The 17,543-nt window shown below is 32.5% G+C and overlaps 1 pseudogene; it reads left to right on the top strand.

Annotated features, from left to right (window-relative positions):
- The window catches only part of LOC143637789 (cadherin-12-like), a 79,076-nt pseudogene extending 62,433 nt beyond the window's left edge, over window positions 1–16,643 (top strand).
- The last annotated feature ends 900 nt before the right edge of the window (window positions 16,644–17,543 follow it).

Below are 17,543 nucleotides of genomic sequence, written 5' to 3'. Positions count from 1 at the left end.
TATGTAAAAGAGAGCTCTCCATAAATGTATTGCCTTCGGTTTGCTCTCTATGAAACCACTTGGCACTGAGAAGACCTGGGAGAGAATAGTACAGTTACATGAATTTTACATTCTCTTTAGGTAATAGTCTATTTATCTAGGATTATCAATGTTATATATAAAGAATAGTCACTAGTTACCTGTTTCTAAAAAAGATTTCTGATTTAATTTCCAATTGATAACAGGCAGACTAGAGTTATGGGAACATGAAGGGAATAATTTTATTAAATGTACTAATTGTGTTAATTCCCACATGCTTTCTTTTTTAAAAACCAATTTACCTGCAGTCCTGCCTGGCTTAAGTTGACAGAATATGTTAACAGTCCTCAGCACACTATCTATTATATGAAGGAAAAATGCAGACCCAAATGCCAATTAGAATGCAAATTATTCTCTCTGAAAAGGGGGGCTTTTTACACATACCAGATCTTGTAACTCAGGATGAAAAGTATGATCCACCCAAATCATAGAATCTATAAGAACAGCTTCCTGTGAGTACAGGCAGCTTGGTCCAAAGTGACCTACAGATGTGATGACAGTGAGGACTTGAAAGTCCAATGTCATCCTGCTATCAGTCAAGACAAGAGGTGGACCTGGGTAGGATTCTCTGGAAACTTCCCTGGGATCCCCAATAAAATTAAAGGCAGGAAAGGAAATATTCTCATTCTCTGAGAGGACCAACCCAGCTTTTGCCTTGAGAATGTTCTCCTTTCCTATCACCACCTAGCTGGACTGGCGATGAGCAGGGATCAAAGGACCTGACTGTATCAATAACTAAGAAAATGGTTAATTAACCACACAGTACAGAAACATAAGACAGGATGGCTCAGCTCGGTGAACCCAAGGGTCAGCTCCAGCCCTGGAAAGACAAAAGAGTGAGCACACGGAGAAACTTTCTGTTTACTGGGGAAAAGATATTCAAGAATATTCTACTCAAATAAGGCAAGGATTGGGTTTTAGGGGTTTGCTCATTCCCTTTAAGTAACGCCCAGGTAGGGCTTGAAGTGGGCTCTGTTGCTGAGCTAGGGGGTAAAGGCCTTTGTTTATAAAATATACTGGTCTGTACTTTTGCTTTCTTGTGAAGTTTCTGTTTGGCTTTGTTATCAAGTGATAAATGTTTCCTCTATTTTGAAGAATTTACACTATTTGGTTTTTAAACGTTTGATAGAATTTCTAGTAAAGACATCTGGAAAAAGGCTTTTAATCGTGAAAAATCTTTTTTCATTATACCTAAATTTTCATACCTGTTTTAGGAACACAAATGTTTCCTATTTCTTCTGTCAGTTTTGATCATTTGAATCTTTATAAGAATTTGACCATAATTTTTTTTACTATTTTTTGCAATAAAATAACTTATCATATTTCTTTACAATATTTTGTTTTGTTTATGATTAAAATATATTTCTTATTTTATTCTGATTTTGGTAATTTTTTTTTCTTTTTCCTTATTTTAAAGTTGTACTTTAAATATGAATAAACAATTCTAATTCTCATTCACTGAGTGAGCATGAGAACGGACTGCAATATCGTTTAGGATTTGGACAAACATCTGACAAAATATTTTGAAGGCATGAGAGACAAATACAGAATACTTTCTTTTATTTCTCTTCTTTCTTTCTTTTTTCTTTTTCTTTTTTTTTTTTTTTTTTTTTTTTTTTTGGTACCAGGGATTAAACTCAGGGGCACTCAACCACTGAGCCACATCCCCAGCCCTATTTTGTATTTTATTTAGAGAGAGGGTCTCATTGAGTTGCTTAGTGCCTTGCTATTGCTGAGGCTTGTTTGACCCTCCTGTCTCAGCCTTCAAAGCAGCCATATGTGCACCCTGCACCTGACCAGAATTATATCTTGGTTATCATAAATGGACCACAAATTATTAATTAGCAGATAATTAAAATATAAACAAAGTAGACTAATGATAATGGAAATTTAAACGGTCGATTAGGAACATCACAATTATGTGTGACATCAGTTGTTTAATGTTTACTAAGCCAACAATTGAATTTGTTTTTTAAGTATTAAATAATAACTAAACCCTGTATAATTTTGTTGTCAAATATTTGGTCATTATACTCTTGCTGAATCAAAGTTAAATAAAATTTCATTATTGCTCTGTGAAATATAGATTAGATGGGTCAGAAAGAAAATATGTCATTACTTTGTCAACATACTTTAGTAAATTGTATACCTAAATGAAAGAATGCTGCATTACTTTTATAAATTATATACTATGGCAAAAAGTTCAAGGCTTATTAGACTTCAGTAGTTCTCAAACAGAGATGTTCTTCCTACCTAGCTTGGCACTATGGAATTCAGTATATTGTTTTTAAGCCCTTAATTTTGAAAAATTAAAAATGTATTTAATAGAGAAAAAATAACAGAATTAAATCCATAAACCCATTACTCATTTTCAGCAATATGAACATGCTGTTTTTATTGTTTTTCCTCTATCCTTGATTGAACATTTATTTTATGGCTTTTGCAATGCTGGCTTCTGACATTTAATTTCAGGAAATCTAGGTGTCCTGCAGTGCACAGAATTGTTTCACACAACAAAGATTTGTCTTAGTTAAAACGCTTAAAGCATCCCCTGGAGAAACACTATTAATAATAAGTTATTACAGTATTGATGTTTTTTTTTGTGAAAATTTACTCATAGAAAACATCAACTAAAATGACATTTTAGGGCAATAATTCAATAATTCAAAGAATACCCAGAATTTTTGATGAATGAATGTAGGCCTGAATTCATTTTGATAATCTTTTTACATATTATAAAAGTAGATTGTTAAGATAAATACAATTGAGGGATAAGACTTGTCTCCTCTTGAAGAAATTCCCTCTCATTCTAACCTAATGAAATAAAACTCCTACCCTAGAAAAAAGTGGAAAAGAAATTCTCCTCTTCATGTGGGCTCTGGACTTGAACCCACTTTACCATGTAAAATAGGAAGTAGACTGTTTCCCATTGTCCAGATGTTGAACAGGTTGTCATTCTTCTTAACAGCAAAATCTAAGACATAATATAAATTATTTATCTATTTTAAGTGGCTGTATAATTATCAGTGTGCTTTTTAAAAATAATAATAAATAATAGAATTGAGAAGCACTAAGGAGCCAGAACATCTGATTCCAAGTCAGGATTTTTACCTTCAATTGTGGTTTTTGGAAAAGTCACAACTCGCCATTTTTTTTAAGAGTTCCATATGCATAATAGGGTTGATGATAGTGTCTATATAATAGTTACCATGAACCATAAATGAGTTAATCTGTATAATGTGTTTTAGAATGTTGTTGATTCATTGTTTACTTTTTAAAGTATTAAGCATTTGTTTTATTTTTATTGTTGATATACAGATTTTTTTTAGAAATTTAAACCAAGTTTAGCAAATTGACTTTTATCCCTATTCTGCACTACATAAATGTAAGTACTAATAAAATAACTGTCTCTAGCTAATCTCCACAGAATATAACTGGTCATAAGAATAATAAGAATTTCACCAAAACATTGAAAGTTATGTAAAACATCATCTTATTTAATACAACAAATCTATGAGGTAGGACTTATTGATATCCTGTGTTTTATATGGGGAAACTCAGTGAAATAACTGAATAAGAAAGGTTCAATAACTTTTGAAAACTAAGCCAAAGTTTTTCTTATCAAATAATTTAGTATGCTTTCACCAATATCAATGTCTACATCATATGTATTTTCACAATCATTCTTCAAGATTAACAACATAGTTTTCATAATTACACCAAGTATCCTCATTTCATATATTCTCTGTCCATACTGGTATACATGAGTAGATTTCACAGTGACATATGGCAACGTGTAGATATTTTTTGTGTTAACGTTCAACATTTTAAAATTTCTTTCTACTGAATTTTATAGACTTATGACAATCAGTCATTCAAAATATTTGTGTACTCATTTCTTTAAAGCTTTCCAGATAGAGGTGTATAAGAATATCTTGAATTTTCAATAACAATATAGAAGAATTTAACTTCTTCTACAGAAGAATCAAGACAGAATGTATGGTAGAATATATACGTCTTTCAATTTTCATACTCCTGGACTTACATTTTTAACTCCCCATTCTTCTAGCTGTGTGATCTGGGTAGGCCTTTAAAAATTTGAGACAACTGATTCATCTGTAAAATCTTAAAGGTAAATTTTGTATGTTGTAAGCTAAAACTTACAAAATATTAAAGTATTATGTTATAATTCATTAAACTAATTATTTAAAACATAATACTTTTATGTTTTGTAAGTAATACTTTTATGTTTTGTAAGAAATTATTTAGAGCATACTTCAGCAAATGACAGGTAGCAAAGGGTAAGTTATTAGGTTGATCCCAAACCCTGTGATGGGATTTTAACTGACACCTTTTCAGTTGAGATTTATTTTGATACTGTAGAAAGAACCTATTCTCTAACAAAAGTTTGCTTATTCTTTTCTTTCATATAATCAACAAGTAATTTCAGGATATCCTAGCTTTCTATGATATTCCTTGATTTTACTCCCTTAAAGCTATTTTTTCTAATTATAACTTATGTAAATCAATTTCTCTTTCTTCTTCATACTCATCATTCTTTTATTCAGGAAGAAACTTCTGAGATGATTAATTTCAAAAGGGTAATTTAAGATGTAAAACATGTCAGAGAGTAAAATTTTTACTACATTTGTAAAACTTAGAAAACTATATTTTTTTAATCTAATAAAAAATATTGCTAATGGCAAAGATTAGTCTTGTGAACTAATCCTGGTAAGATAGGTAAGTCATTCCACCAGAAATGCCCTGAACTTATAAAATGCCAGCTAAGTGGTTGGTCTTACCTAATGGTGAGTTTCAGGGATGAACCCTGGTAATATGCCTTGTTTGTGTTCTGACACCTAAGCATCAGTGTTGCACTGATGTTCTTTATTGAATAAAGAATAACTAAAACAATTTTAATCATAATTTATGTTTTTATGTTTCAACAGGTAATCCATTATTTACCAGCAAAGTCAACATACTAATTAATGTCTTAGATGTCAATGAATTTCCTCCAGAAATATCTGTGCCATAGGAGACAGCCGTCTGTGAAAATGCAAAACCAGGACAGGTATCTTACAAATAGTGTGAATCGAGAGTATCTTACAAATAGTGTGAATCGAGAGTACACCAATTACACTTGTAATTTCATTGACTTGTGAGGCTGAGAAATGAAGATAACAAGTTTGAGGTCAGCCTCAGAAATTTAGTGAAACCCTATTTCAAAAAGAGAAAAGTGAAATATAACTCATTGGTAAAGAAACCCCGGGTTCAATCCCAGAACCCACTGCCCCATGCCAAAAAAAATGTTTAAAGACACATCATATGTGTATATTTTCAACTCTAAGTCCAGACATATATACATGTGCATATGCTCATATTTCAGAACAAGTCCTCATAAAATACATCATAAGAGATATTAAACTTGAGTGGATTATGGTGAATATGGATGTGAAAATAATCCCATGGGAAATAAAGTTTTGATTTCCTAGCAAGTTCTTTGGATTATGCATTCTGCCATTTTTGTACTCTCTTACTGTGGCTTTTCTAAAGAACTTAACTGTGAGCAAACACTCTATGCTGATATATTGATGTGAACTTCAATCACTTTTAAATAACATAACCACTTACTTAGGTAAATTGAATGAGTTTTAATTCTTGAAATAAATTTTACATTTGAAACAATATTTTTAAAGGGCACGCTTTAAAATTTACTGTCTTTCAATTTGTGCATGTAATACTACTTAGTAGATTATTTGTCCAAAAGCTGTGCACCAGTGATATGTACTATCAATATAACTATTATATGAAGTTTAAATAAAATTTAGAGCCCATGTTCACTCTAGTAACATTTCAAGTGCTCAGTAATTGTATGTGTCAAGTAGACACCATTTTCTTGAGTAAAGTTACATTTTCATAAGCATGGAGACTTCTAGATTGACTGTGTTGTCCCAATCATTCATAGATGATGTGAGGAAATGACTAAATGAATTACATTACTACATATTTTCATCATGTTACCTCAAATAAGAAATCTGCATCATTAATTTATAATAGTCACAGAATGGATTAAACCTTATCACCTTGAAAGCATCCACAATATGGATGTCTGTTTCGCTTGTTCTGCTCCAATGTTTTTAATAGTAGATGCTACATAAGTATTTGAGCATAAATTAATTTTTTTGATAATTGGAAAATTAAAAGAAGTTTACAAAACTTCTACAAATTAACTATTTTTTTCACTTTTGAGGAGCTCCACTGTGCCAAAGTATATAAAAAAGCCATTTTTTGTCTTCTGGATACTTAGGAATATCAATAATATCAGACTAATCAAAATCTTATAATGCTCCAAATGAAATTAGCCTCTGGGAACAGAGCTCTATTTAGCTCTATTTGTCTAATAAAGTAAAAGATTTGAAATACTGATACAAGTCCATGTTACTAGAGATCAACCAGATTTTCTTATTTGTGGACAAAGTAGTGAAAAATCTGTTGTGTTCTTGCGAACTCTATATCAAAAAATATCTTTTGGGTTTTTGTGTCCTACTCCTCAATACTTATGTTCAAAGCACAGTGCTGAAATGTCCCTTGAGTTTGCAGGGTGTGTGATATATTGCCATTTTCTGCTTTGGGTACCCGACTATAGTGCCCCTGGCCTACAAACCATGCATAGCAAATAGCTCTCTCTTCTGGATTATTCTTGAATATATATAAAATACATATATGGGTATATATATATATATATATATATATATATATATATATATATATGTGTGTGTGTGTGTGTGTACTTTTCTAAAAAGGAGAGAAATAGTAGGGAATAAGTTGGTCTTATGTAAGCCTGTGAAAATTTATGTGAGAGTTATTTTCTTCAGGGCAGTACTATCCAAATAACGTTTCCAGATAAATGAATGTCTTTAATAGTTTCTATATGCTGTCCTAAGATGATTTTCTTTCTTCAAAAATATGTTCTTGATATTTTGTTGTTAAATATTTTTTAATTTAATAGTGGCACTAGCTAACAACATTAAGAAAACAAAATAAAAATTGACAATCAAATATTGATCCCTAAGTAATGTACAGAACTTTTAGGGGTGAAATTCTATGATTGGAGTACATTGGTCTGAGTCAAAAAAGTTAATTTTTCAGGATATGTATCAAGATTCTTTCTAAATTATCATATTCCATTGTCTAATGATGAATTATAAAAGTCTCATTTATGACAATTATACAAGGAAAATAAATTCTGTGCAAAGAGTTTGCACTATGGTAAGAAATTAAAATTTCAAATCCAGAATCCAAAATCCCTAATTTTGTTACTAATGCTGCACTGATACATAAATGCCAATAACAACTGTGATTCATCTATCCATTATTTAGGTATCTCTCTGTGTGCCCAAATATATGGGAAGGTAAATTGTAGTCCGGAGACTGGATTTAACCAGGAATAAAAACCAGAAATAAAACAAAAATCAAAAGCATCAGTTTAATAGCATCAGCCATATGATTAATATTTTTTACAATTATGGCAGGTTACCATAATTGAATATAACGTCTTCCTCTGCCAGATTAAAATTTAGTTCAAAAGCATGATCCTCTGATCAGCACACATCCTTTGTCTTTTCCCACACATGCTTCCTGAAATTAGTCTTTCTGGCACACAGCTAATGGATATGTTGATTCAAAAGTGCCTGGAAGCCATTCTGATTTTGTTTTGTTTTGTTTTTGGTGGAAAGGAATCCATATTCTTGTGCATGCTAAGTAAGCACTCTACCACTGAGCTGACTGTCTAATCACTTAAAGCCATTGTAACTTGCTTATCTATGTAGTGAATTATGAATGTAATAGTTTGGCTCTGAGAAATTACTTTTTGATTATTTTCAAATTTAAGAGCTTCTTACTGAAATATCAGGAATTTAACTAGACTATGTGCTACTTTTGGTGACAGTGAAGAACATTTTTTGAAATAGGGATTGTAATGCTTATTATGGAAATCTATAAAAACATATTTTTGTTCCTAACCAATGAAGGATAATTAACGTAACAACAGAAACAATATACACATTCTTTCTTTGTTTCCCATTGTTTTATACATGAAAATAAAACTCATTCTAACAAACAACAGTTCTAAAATTTTGCTATTTCTATCACTTTTAGATAATCAAATATTTGTTTCCAGTAAGCAGCTTCATGTTTAGGCTGGAAAGAATTTAATTCATCTAATTTAAAATGCAAACAAGTACATTTTAATTTCATTTTGCTTATTAGTGAGAATTTTCAATGCTGTTAAGCTTTTCAGTTTGACATATATTGATTTAGAATTAACCTGTGTCCTATAATTGAGCCTGCTATTAAAACCTGTAAACATTTAGAAAATTGTTTAAAAAAATTATGTGTGAGTAATTGGCCTGTTAAAATGAATTCAAAAAGTATAATTTCTGTAGCATACTTTATTAAATGGATTTATAAACCTGTTATGTAAAGTTCCTTTCAAAACTGATTGACTTCAAGTTTAATCTTAACTTTGTTTCAGATAATTCAGATAGTCAGTGCTGCAGATTGAGATCTTTCACCTGCTGGGCAGCAGTTCTCCTTTAGATTATCCCCTGAGGCTGCCATCAAACCAAATTTTACAGTCCGTGACTTCAGAAGTAAGTATAAACACTTAAAGATTTACCTTTTTCAAGTAGCTTTTTCAAAGGGCACACATAGAGGAATCAATACTTTTCCTAAAAGCATTCAATTTTGTAAAATAAAGAAATCCACATATGAGAAATTCAACATTGCCTAAATAGTAATAAGTTAAATATTTAATCTATATGGATCTATCTAGAAGGCCAATGTATTTCCACCATACAAAGGAATGTCTCTTAATGAGCCATGCATGTAAAAAGCTACCAGACAAATTGAAAGTTGTCCCTATCAAATATATCCTTTGGCTCCCATGCATATTTCTTGTACATACAAATAGGTAACTCTATAGTATCTGTTTTATTTTAATAACACTCAGTATAGCACTGGTTACTAATGTAGATATTGTAATCAGAATGATTCCCAGGCCATACCAAAATGGTTGACGCTCAGAAAATTGTACTAAACAATGAGAACTTCACCCTACTTGTATTAAATTCATGTATACAAAGTATAAAACATAATGGTTATAATATATTACTGCCACTATAATTTTAGTTATCCCCTCATATACCATGTTTACACTTACTTTCTACTACTATTCTCGCCAACATTGCTACTACTTCTGCTACTACTATTGCATGTGACACTATTATATCCACTACAAAAAAACATTAAGAATACTGGATTTCAGATGCTTCTCAATGTATGATAGGATTATGTCTCCATAAACTCATCGTAAAGTTGAAAATATACTAAATTGAAATTGCATATCATATACATACCCTACTAAACATCAGGGATTAGCATATCCTATCTTAAATGTGTTTAGAACAGTTTGTTAATCTGCAGTTGGTCAAAATCATCTAACAGATTGTCTATATTAGAATAAAGTTTGGAATATATCATGCAATTTTTAAATATCATACTAAAAATGAAAAGGGTAACAATTTCATACTATGGGTATGCTTTCATACAACATATGGACTAAAAATATTTAACCATGAAGTTGGGAACTGTCTATATTAAGGTTTATGTGTTCTCTATTAAGTAATTGCAAATTATAGTTTTGCTTTTTGCCTTTTTGTTTGTTTTTGTTTTTTGCTTTGACATTTTTATCTCTTAATTTTTTTTTGATTTTATAAATAAAGTGACCACTGGAGTTTAAACTTAAGGGGCACTCGACCACTAAGCCACATCCCCAACCTTATTTTATATTTTATTTAGAAACAGGTTCTTAATGTGTTGTTTTGAGCCTTGCCTTTGCTGCGGCTGGCTTTGAACTTGTTATTCCCCTGTCTCAGCCTCCTGAGCCACTGGGATTACAGGCATGTGCCACACTGCTCCTGGCTTCAAAATTTCTATATGCTAAAAAATAAGAATTAAAATGCCAATTTTTATAATATTGGGTAGTGAGAAGCTAAAGTTTTAATAAATTCTGTTTCTAGAACTAAGTACTTAAATTATAATGGGATGATAATGATGGTGATTATTGGTAGACGCCCAAGGATGTTTTGAGAAAACTGGGTTTGCTTTAAATAATTACAGAAAGAAATTGGAGTACCCATGTATTGTCACCAAAGAAAGTTGAGTGAGAATGACTGAAGAACAGCTGTACATGAAACAGCACCCCAAAGTTGAAGGATTTTATGAATAAAACAACCACATGTTTTATCATGAAAATGGTAACACTTCTGAGAACAGAAGTAGACAATATTTATAGTTTTCAGTTAGAGCAACTCATCTAAAATAGAGCTGTCCAAAACAAATCAGGTCATTATGTTCACACTATTTATAAATAAGCTAAAGGTATAGTAATTCAAATAGATTAATTTTATAAGTCATTGAAAAGTTTATGCAACAGTATAACATGTTCAGATATTCATTTTGGGAAGATCAGTCTTATGTAATATGGAAAAGACATGAGAGGGAGAAAAGATTAGTCCTGGCACCTTTGCATTATCATGTGAGACTGGCTGTGAAGATGAAGACAACAGGATGGAGAAAGAATTCATAGAGCCCAATGCAAGATGCCCTTGGTTTAATTCATGAATATAATGCAGACAAATCAGATTTCCAGATCATAAGATTGACGCTCATATCACTTACTCACTCTGAGTATCTGCTATGCCCCCCTAATTCATCTTTGTTGGAAGACCAAGATAATCATGATAATATGGACCAGACCCTCTGGTCTCAGGAGCAGTGTTTGCTTATAGACTGCACATATACCTGCTACAGAATTTAATGTCAATTATTGCTCTTCTTTACTGCAAGCTATATTTGTACACTTTTTAGGGTACAGAAAATGTTTTAAGTGGGGAAATGAGGTTTACTGTATCTTTTTTCTCTCACTATTGACAATGTACAATTTTCATGCAATCTATTTTCAAAAAATAATAAACTGAAAATAAATATTTTAAATATCCCAAAAGATTCTAGACACTGTGGTGCATTTCTGTAATTCCAATAGTTCAAGAGTATGAGACAGAAAGATCACAAGTTTGAGGTTCTGCAAACTAGCGAGACCCGTGTCAAAATAAAAACATAAAAGGCTGGGGAAGTAGCTGGGAGGTAGAACATTCCTTTGTTCAATCCTCAGTACTGCTACACAAATAAACCTATTAATTATTTTCACTCAGGTTACAACACTTAATCTTTGTTCCTTTTCCTCAGATTCATGTAGAAAAACATCAAGTGCTGAAGATTTTAGCATTGCTTCAACTAGTCTCCACTTTTCTATCCTTATTGTCCCCACAATCATTTGACATGTAAATTTAATTGGGAGTATCCTAGTAGACACCTGGCATTTTAAAGTTTTGTTTCTTAATTTTAAAGTGTTATGTCTGTAATAATAACAAAGTAATCTTACCAAAACAAACCCTGATCTTATCACATGTATACTTTGTTCATCAAGGTACTCCATTTTTCAGTAACTTCTGTTGGCTCCATTGAGTATCAACAAACAGTACAATGTAACATAATGGAAATGATAACATTTTTAACAGACTTATATTTTATTGAGTAATATATTTTTCTAATTTTTTAAATCTATTTTCAAGTGGGAATTATGAATGTTAATATATTGATAAATAATAAACTACATGTCAATTTATTTGTAAAAATAAAACATTTGGGGGGAGTTTATTGGAAATAATAATGAAGAGTTTTCAAATAAACTAAAATTTATGCTTTCATGAATAGAAACATATAAGAAAAGAGCAAATGAATGCAAAATAATATTTTCAATTGAAACATTAATTAAATTTATATGAAATGGAATTTTGGTGTCTTTTATTTCTACAAATATCACTACTATTAATTTTATTCAAGTTAAAATGATTTTCCTTTTTAATTACATTAAAGTGGTAATAGTTCATGATTTTCACAAATTGTTATGTATTTTTACATTTATAATTGGAATGTATTTTTCCATCTCTCTTTTTTTATCTGATGTGCAAGAGTGAAAGCATTTAAATACCTACACATGCATACACACACACACACACACACACACACACACACACACACACACTCATACCTGCAGTTGTCTGTTGGTATGTTAAGGATTAATTCCAGGACCCTAACACCCATAGAGTCCAAAGTTTTCAGAAATACAAATTTCTTATAAAGAATTTCATAATATTTACACATAATCTGTGCACAGCCTTCTGAAAAATTCAAATCATTTCTATGTTACTTATCATACCTAACACAATGTAAATGATACAAAAATAAACAGTCAATTTTACTCTTTATGTATAGCAATGGAAATTTTTTTCCATTGCTTGTTTTCTCAAATTTTCAATCCATGGCTATGGAATGTGTGAATATGGGGGGTCCGTATATAAACATGTTTATTTGTTTATGTATAAATGATCCATGTAAAACACAGGAAAAATCACAAGTTTAATCTGAAAGAGTCAATAGATTTTTTAAAAAATATTCTTTTTAGCTGCAGATGGACACAATACCTTTAATTAATTAATTAATTTTGTTTATGTGGTTCTGAAATAGAACCCAATGCCTCACATGCTAGGCAAGCAAGAACTCCACCACTGAGCTACAACCATAGCCTCCGTCAATAGATTTTTAATGAATTTTAAAGAATAGATTCTTATATAAGATATTCAACAGATTAATGCTTTAATTTTTTTGTTATGCTAATATGTGTGGAAATATTCTTTTCCTCAATGACATTTTCATATAAGAAAAGAAAAAAGAGTAACCCAACGACTTCTTTTCTCATAAAACCTTCTGTATTTTTTTCCAAATACGAAAGGTAATTCTTGTAGCAGACAAGATTAGTGTTTCCTCCTTCTTTAAGGATTATTTTTCTGGCAGCTTTCATGATGATATATGACATAACTAATATAAGGTTGCATTTTACCAATTCAAGAAGGTCTTCTTATACTTAGTGGATACCAACTTAAAGAATTGAAGTGAAACTCACAGTAACCATGTTATCTGAATGTCCTGTTTTGTAGACAACACAGCTGGAATTGAAACCAGAAGAAATGGATACAGCCGCAGACAATAAGAGTTGTATTTTCTCCCTGTTGTAATAGAAGACAGCAGCTACCCTGTCCAGAGCAGTACAAACACAAGGACTATTCATGTTTGTAGGTGTGACTCTGACGGTACCATCCTGTCTTGTAATGTGGAAGCAATTTTTCTGCCTGTTGGATTGAGCACTGGCACTTTAATTGCAATCCTACTATGTATCGTTATACTTTTAGGTTAGTTTCAACATTGATCAAGTTCTCTCTCACACACTCCTATGTCTCTATCTCTGTCTGTCTCTCTCTCTTGAGCGGGCATGCTCTCCCTCTCAGTTTACCATGTAAATAGATTTTTGTTCAGTGAGCTGTCACTTCTTGTTATAATTTATCTATATTACAATATTTTATGAGATATATTTTTTATTTAATCCCTCATAAGTCACATAATTTAAAATATAAAACTGGATTTTCAAGTTTGTGGCCTTTGCAAAATGAGATTCTCTCTAAATATATCTATTTTTTGGCAACAATTTCTCAATTCATTTTATATTCTAGTAATTACTACAATTGAATAAAAGATCCTATAGTCTTCTAAGAAATGTACTAGGTGAACAAAAGGTCTCAAATTTTGAAAAGAGAAGAAAGAAAAGGGCAGTAAAGAAATAGAATATACAGGAATCCCCAAATTTTATTTTCTTCAGTTAAAACTGCCTTTCAGAAGCAATTCTTCTTCCAATTTTCCCACATCCCCTCACATCAAAATTTTAGCTATTCCTACTCTGAAGAAAACTGACTAAAATATCTAGGCACACAACAAAGGAAAAGGACTGAAGTAAAATGTGTTCACCATCTCTGTGATGGTGACTGTCAACCAATTTCAGGGCTTTGCCTCTCCCATCAACTGTTCAGCTTTTCTATTTCACTTTCTAATTTATTGCCATATTCACACTAGTACAGAGAGATTTCAATTTTAAAATCAAATTACAACAGATGCACTGCTGGGCACTGTGGGATAAGTTTGTATATGCATATTTTCCATTCAGGAAAAAATATTCTGAAAAAGATGAACACTTTCTAGTAACTATAGGATAGAAAGCAAAACTGTTAAACCACTTGTAGGAGGTAGAACATGGAGTAAGAAATTCGATGATACCTTGTGGGAACATGCCTTGAGTCAAATGTTCATGCTGTGTTGAATGATAAAGTTGTAGTCCAATTTACATGTGTATTATTAATTACATCTAAATAACTTTCATAAGCATAATGAAATATTATGTCCTTATAATTTATAATAAATAATTATTAGTATCTATTTGTGCTGTTGATATAAAACTTAAAAGAGCACATTCAAAAAAATTCTAACATCTGGAATTGAACATAATCAATTAGGTTTAAGTTCAAATCAAGTGTTCCTTTCTCATTCTGCTCATTTGTCTTGTGACTACTGGAATGCCAGAGTAATTCCATAGCAATTTAGCAGCTCTGCACTTTCCCTATGACTTAGGGAATCCCAAAACCTAGGAGACTTGTTTGATTGCCTAGGGAGAAATAACCGAGTTTCATCATGATGAAAGAACTCTATAGTTCTATGACAAGAGTCTTCCAAACTCTTCCAATAGAAGTAAAAAGGATTTTGCTCCCCTAATTATTTTTAATTGATTAAAATGAGAAGGCACATTGGGAGTGTATTGGTCTATTTGTATTGTTACCTTGAAACAGGGTAGCAAGTAACATGTCTGCTCATCATTACAAAGCCCTGAAATCTACCATGCACTCCTTCATTCTATGCTTCCTAATGCCTGCAAAATACCTGTGCTATTTTAGAGGCTGTGAATTCACTCGAACAGAGTAGTGAATATTGGCACTCTTCATCTTTCCATGGTGTCTGCTTAAATATCCACTATTCTTTGACTTCTGTAACCAATCACAGACTTCACTAGGTCTGCCATTTTCATTTCCTTTGTGAGTTGATGGGAAGCCCAAGAATTCAGTGTTACTTGATTTTCTTTTAGGTGGACTTCAGGGAAGTCTATAATAGTCTGCTTTACTGCCATGATGACTCCTAAACCAGTTTGCATTCAGGAATTCTCTATGAGGCTTTCAGTCTCTCACATACTCCCCAGGCAATCAAACAACAGTCTCTTAGGTTTGGGGATTCTCTAAGTCATAGGGAAAGTGCAGAGCTGCTAAACTTCTCTCAAAGTCTCAGTGTACAGAAGTCCTCCCTAGGTTCCATCCCTTCTTCCAATGCCCTGACTCTAATTTTGGAGAAAGTGAAATAATGTACTTTCATCATGATGTATTCTTCTCTTCTCTCTAGTTTTATGACAAGAGTCTTCCAGACTCTTCCATTGTAAATCAAAATGATTTTGCTCCCCTAATTATTTTTAATTGATTACCTCAAAAAATTATTTATTTCATTAAAAACACAAATTTCCAATTTCCAAATGAGAATACTACAATTTGGAAATTAACCATGATAATTACATCTTGCAGATGATGATGATATTTAAGTTTTTTTTTTTTTTTTTTTTTTGGTATCAATTCTTACAACTCTGTATGGTTAGAACATCCCCACCCCCACCCACCCCGGCATTTTTGTCAAACTGAAATCTAAAATATGGAAATATAAGGACAAAAATGATATTTTGAATAACTGTTCTGTGGTTTCTTGTTATCATTTCCAAATAAAGTTGTTGACTTCAGACAATGAGAAAAACATAAACACATACGTGCTCCTATTGATTGTAGTGTTTTTAATCTAAGATTGGAAACAGCATGCCTTGATCAATTTTAACTTTCTTGGAATGATAAATGACTCATCTGCCTTCTTTTCCCCAATTGCAATTTGTCTCCTCTCAGCCATAGTTGTGCTGTACATCGCATTGCGCAGGCAGAGGAAGAAGGATACCTTGATGACCTCCAAAGAAGACATAAGAGACAACGTTATTCACTATGACGACGAAGGAGGTGGAGAGGAGGACACGCAGGCCTTCGACATGGGGCGCTGAGAAACCCGACAGCAGTCGAAGAAAACAAAACCCGCAGGGATATCAAGCCAGACTCACTTTGCCTGCCCCGCCAGAGGCCCCCGGTGGAAGACAGCACGGACATCAGGGACTTCATCCATCAGAGGCTGCAGGAGCACGACCTGGACCCTGCTGCCCCGCCCTATGACTCGCTGGCCACCTTCGCCTACGAGGGCGCAGGGTCGCTAGCCAGGTCGCTCAGCTCCATTGACTCGCTCGCCACTGATGCTGACCAGGACTACGACTACCCGGCGGACTGGGGAGCGGGCTTCAAGGTCCTTGCTGACATGTTCCGTGAAGAAGAGAGCTACAACCCCGACAAAGTCACTTAGGGAGAGGCGGAGGCTAGGTGCAGAGGAGGAGAGATTTTTTAACAGGAGCAACACAAGTAGACATCAACGCACGCGCACACACACAGGCTTTATAATGCAGGATTCTTTTGACGATCTGGTTTCTAGCAAGTGGCTGTATTTATCACACTGTAAGTTTTGGTTTATTCTGTTGTCACAAGATAAATCCTATAATATGTACTTGCTTTGTTTTGTTTTGTTATTTCAGAAACACGCTGAGACAAGCTCAGGCCTATTAAATACGATTTACTGACATGACAACCTACAACGAAGATAGCTATGTGGCATCACGGTGGAAGAGTGTTAGATTTTTCTTAATTCCACTAAAGTGCCTATTGAAACTCTTATCATTTAAAGTGGTGTACCCTACACTCTGCTGTGATGTGGTTGCAGGATTCAGTGATAAAGAGGAATAAACAAAGTCATCTTCAAGGAGCAACAGCACCCTGCTGACTCTTCTCATTCCTTTTGAGACAAAAAGGAAACTCTGATCTCCATCTTCTTATAATTCAAAGGTGTTTCTTTTTAAAACTGTATGCCAAGACATATTTGCTTTTCCTACCCTTTCAGAAAATTGAAATAAATATAATAATATCAAATTAAATATGTAACCCATGAATTTGAAAAGCAATGTTTGATCGTAACATTAGTTCAAATTAAAGAATGTTAATTAATATATTAGTTTTTTTCCAAAAAAATAAAATTTTAAAAAAGAAATGGAAAAAAATCCTTCTTTATAAAGGGAGGCCTCAGGGCTAAAATTCCACATTAAAATAAATATTGGTTTTGTTTTATACTGTAGTGGTGTGTGGAAATTGGTTTTAAAAAGTCACCAAATCATTTAAACTCTCAGTTGTAGATAAAATACCAGCTTCTATTTCTATGAATATTTTCAAAGGGAACAACAACTATTAATTTAAATAGAGAAAGAGCAATTCATTACAGTTTCTTAG

Source organism: Callospermophilus lateralis, unplaced genomic scaffold, assembly GCF_048772815.1.
Source record: "Callospermophilus lateralis isolate mCalLat2 unplaced genomic scaffold, mCalLat2.hap1 Scaffold_349, whole genome shotgun sequence".
Taxonomy (NCBI): Eukaryota; Metazoa; Chordata; class Mammalia; order Rodentia; family Sciuridae; genus Callospermophilus; species Callospermophilus lateralis.
The sequence above is the reverse complement of the archived record's forward strand: the minus strand, read 5'-3'. Positions and strand labels throughout refer to the sequence as shown.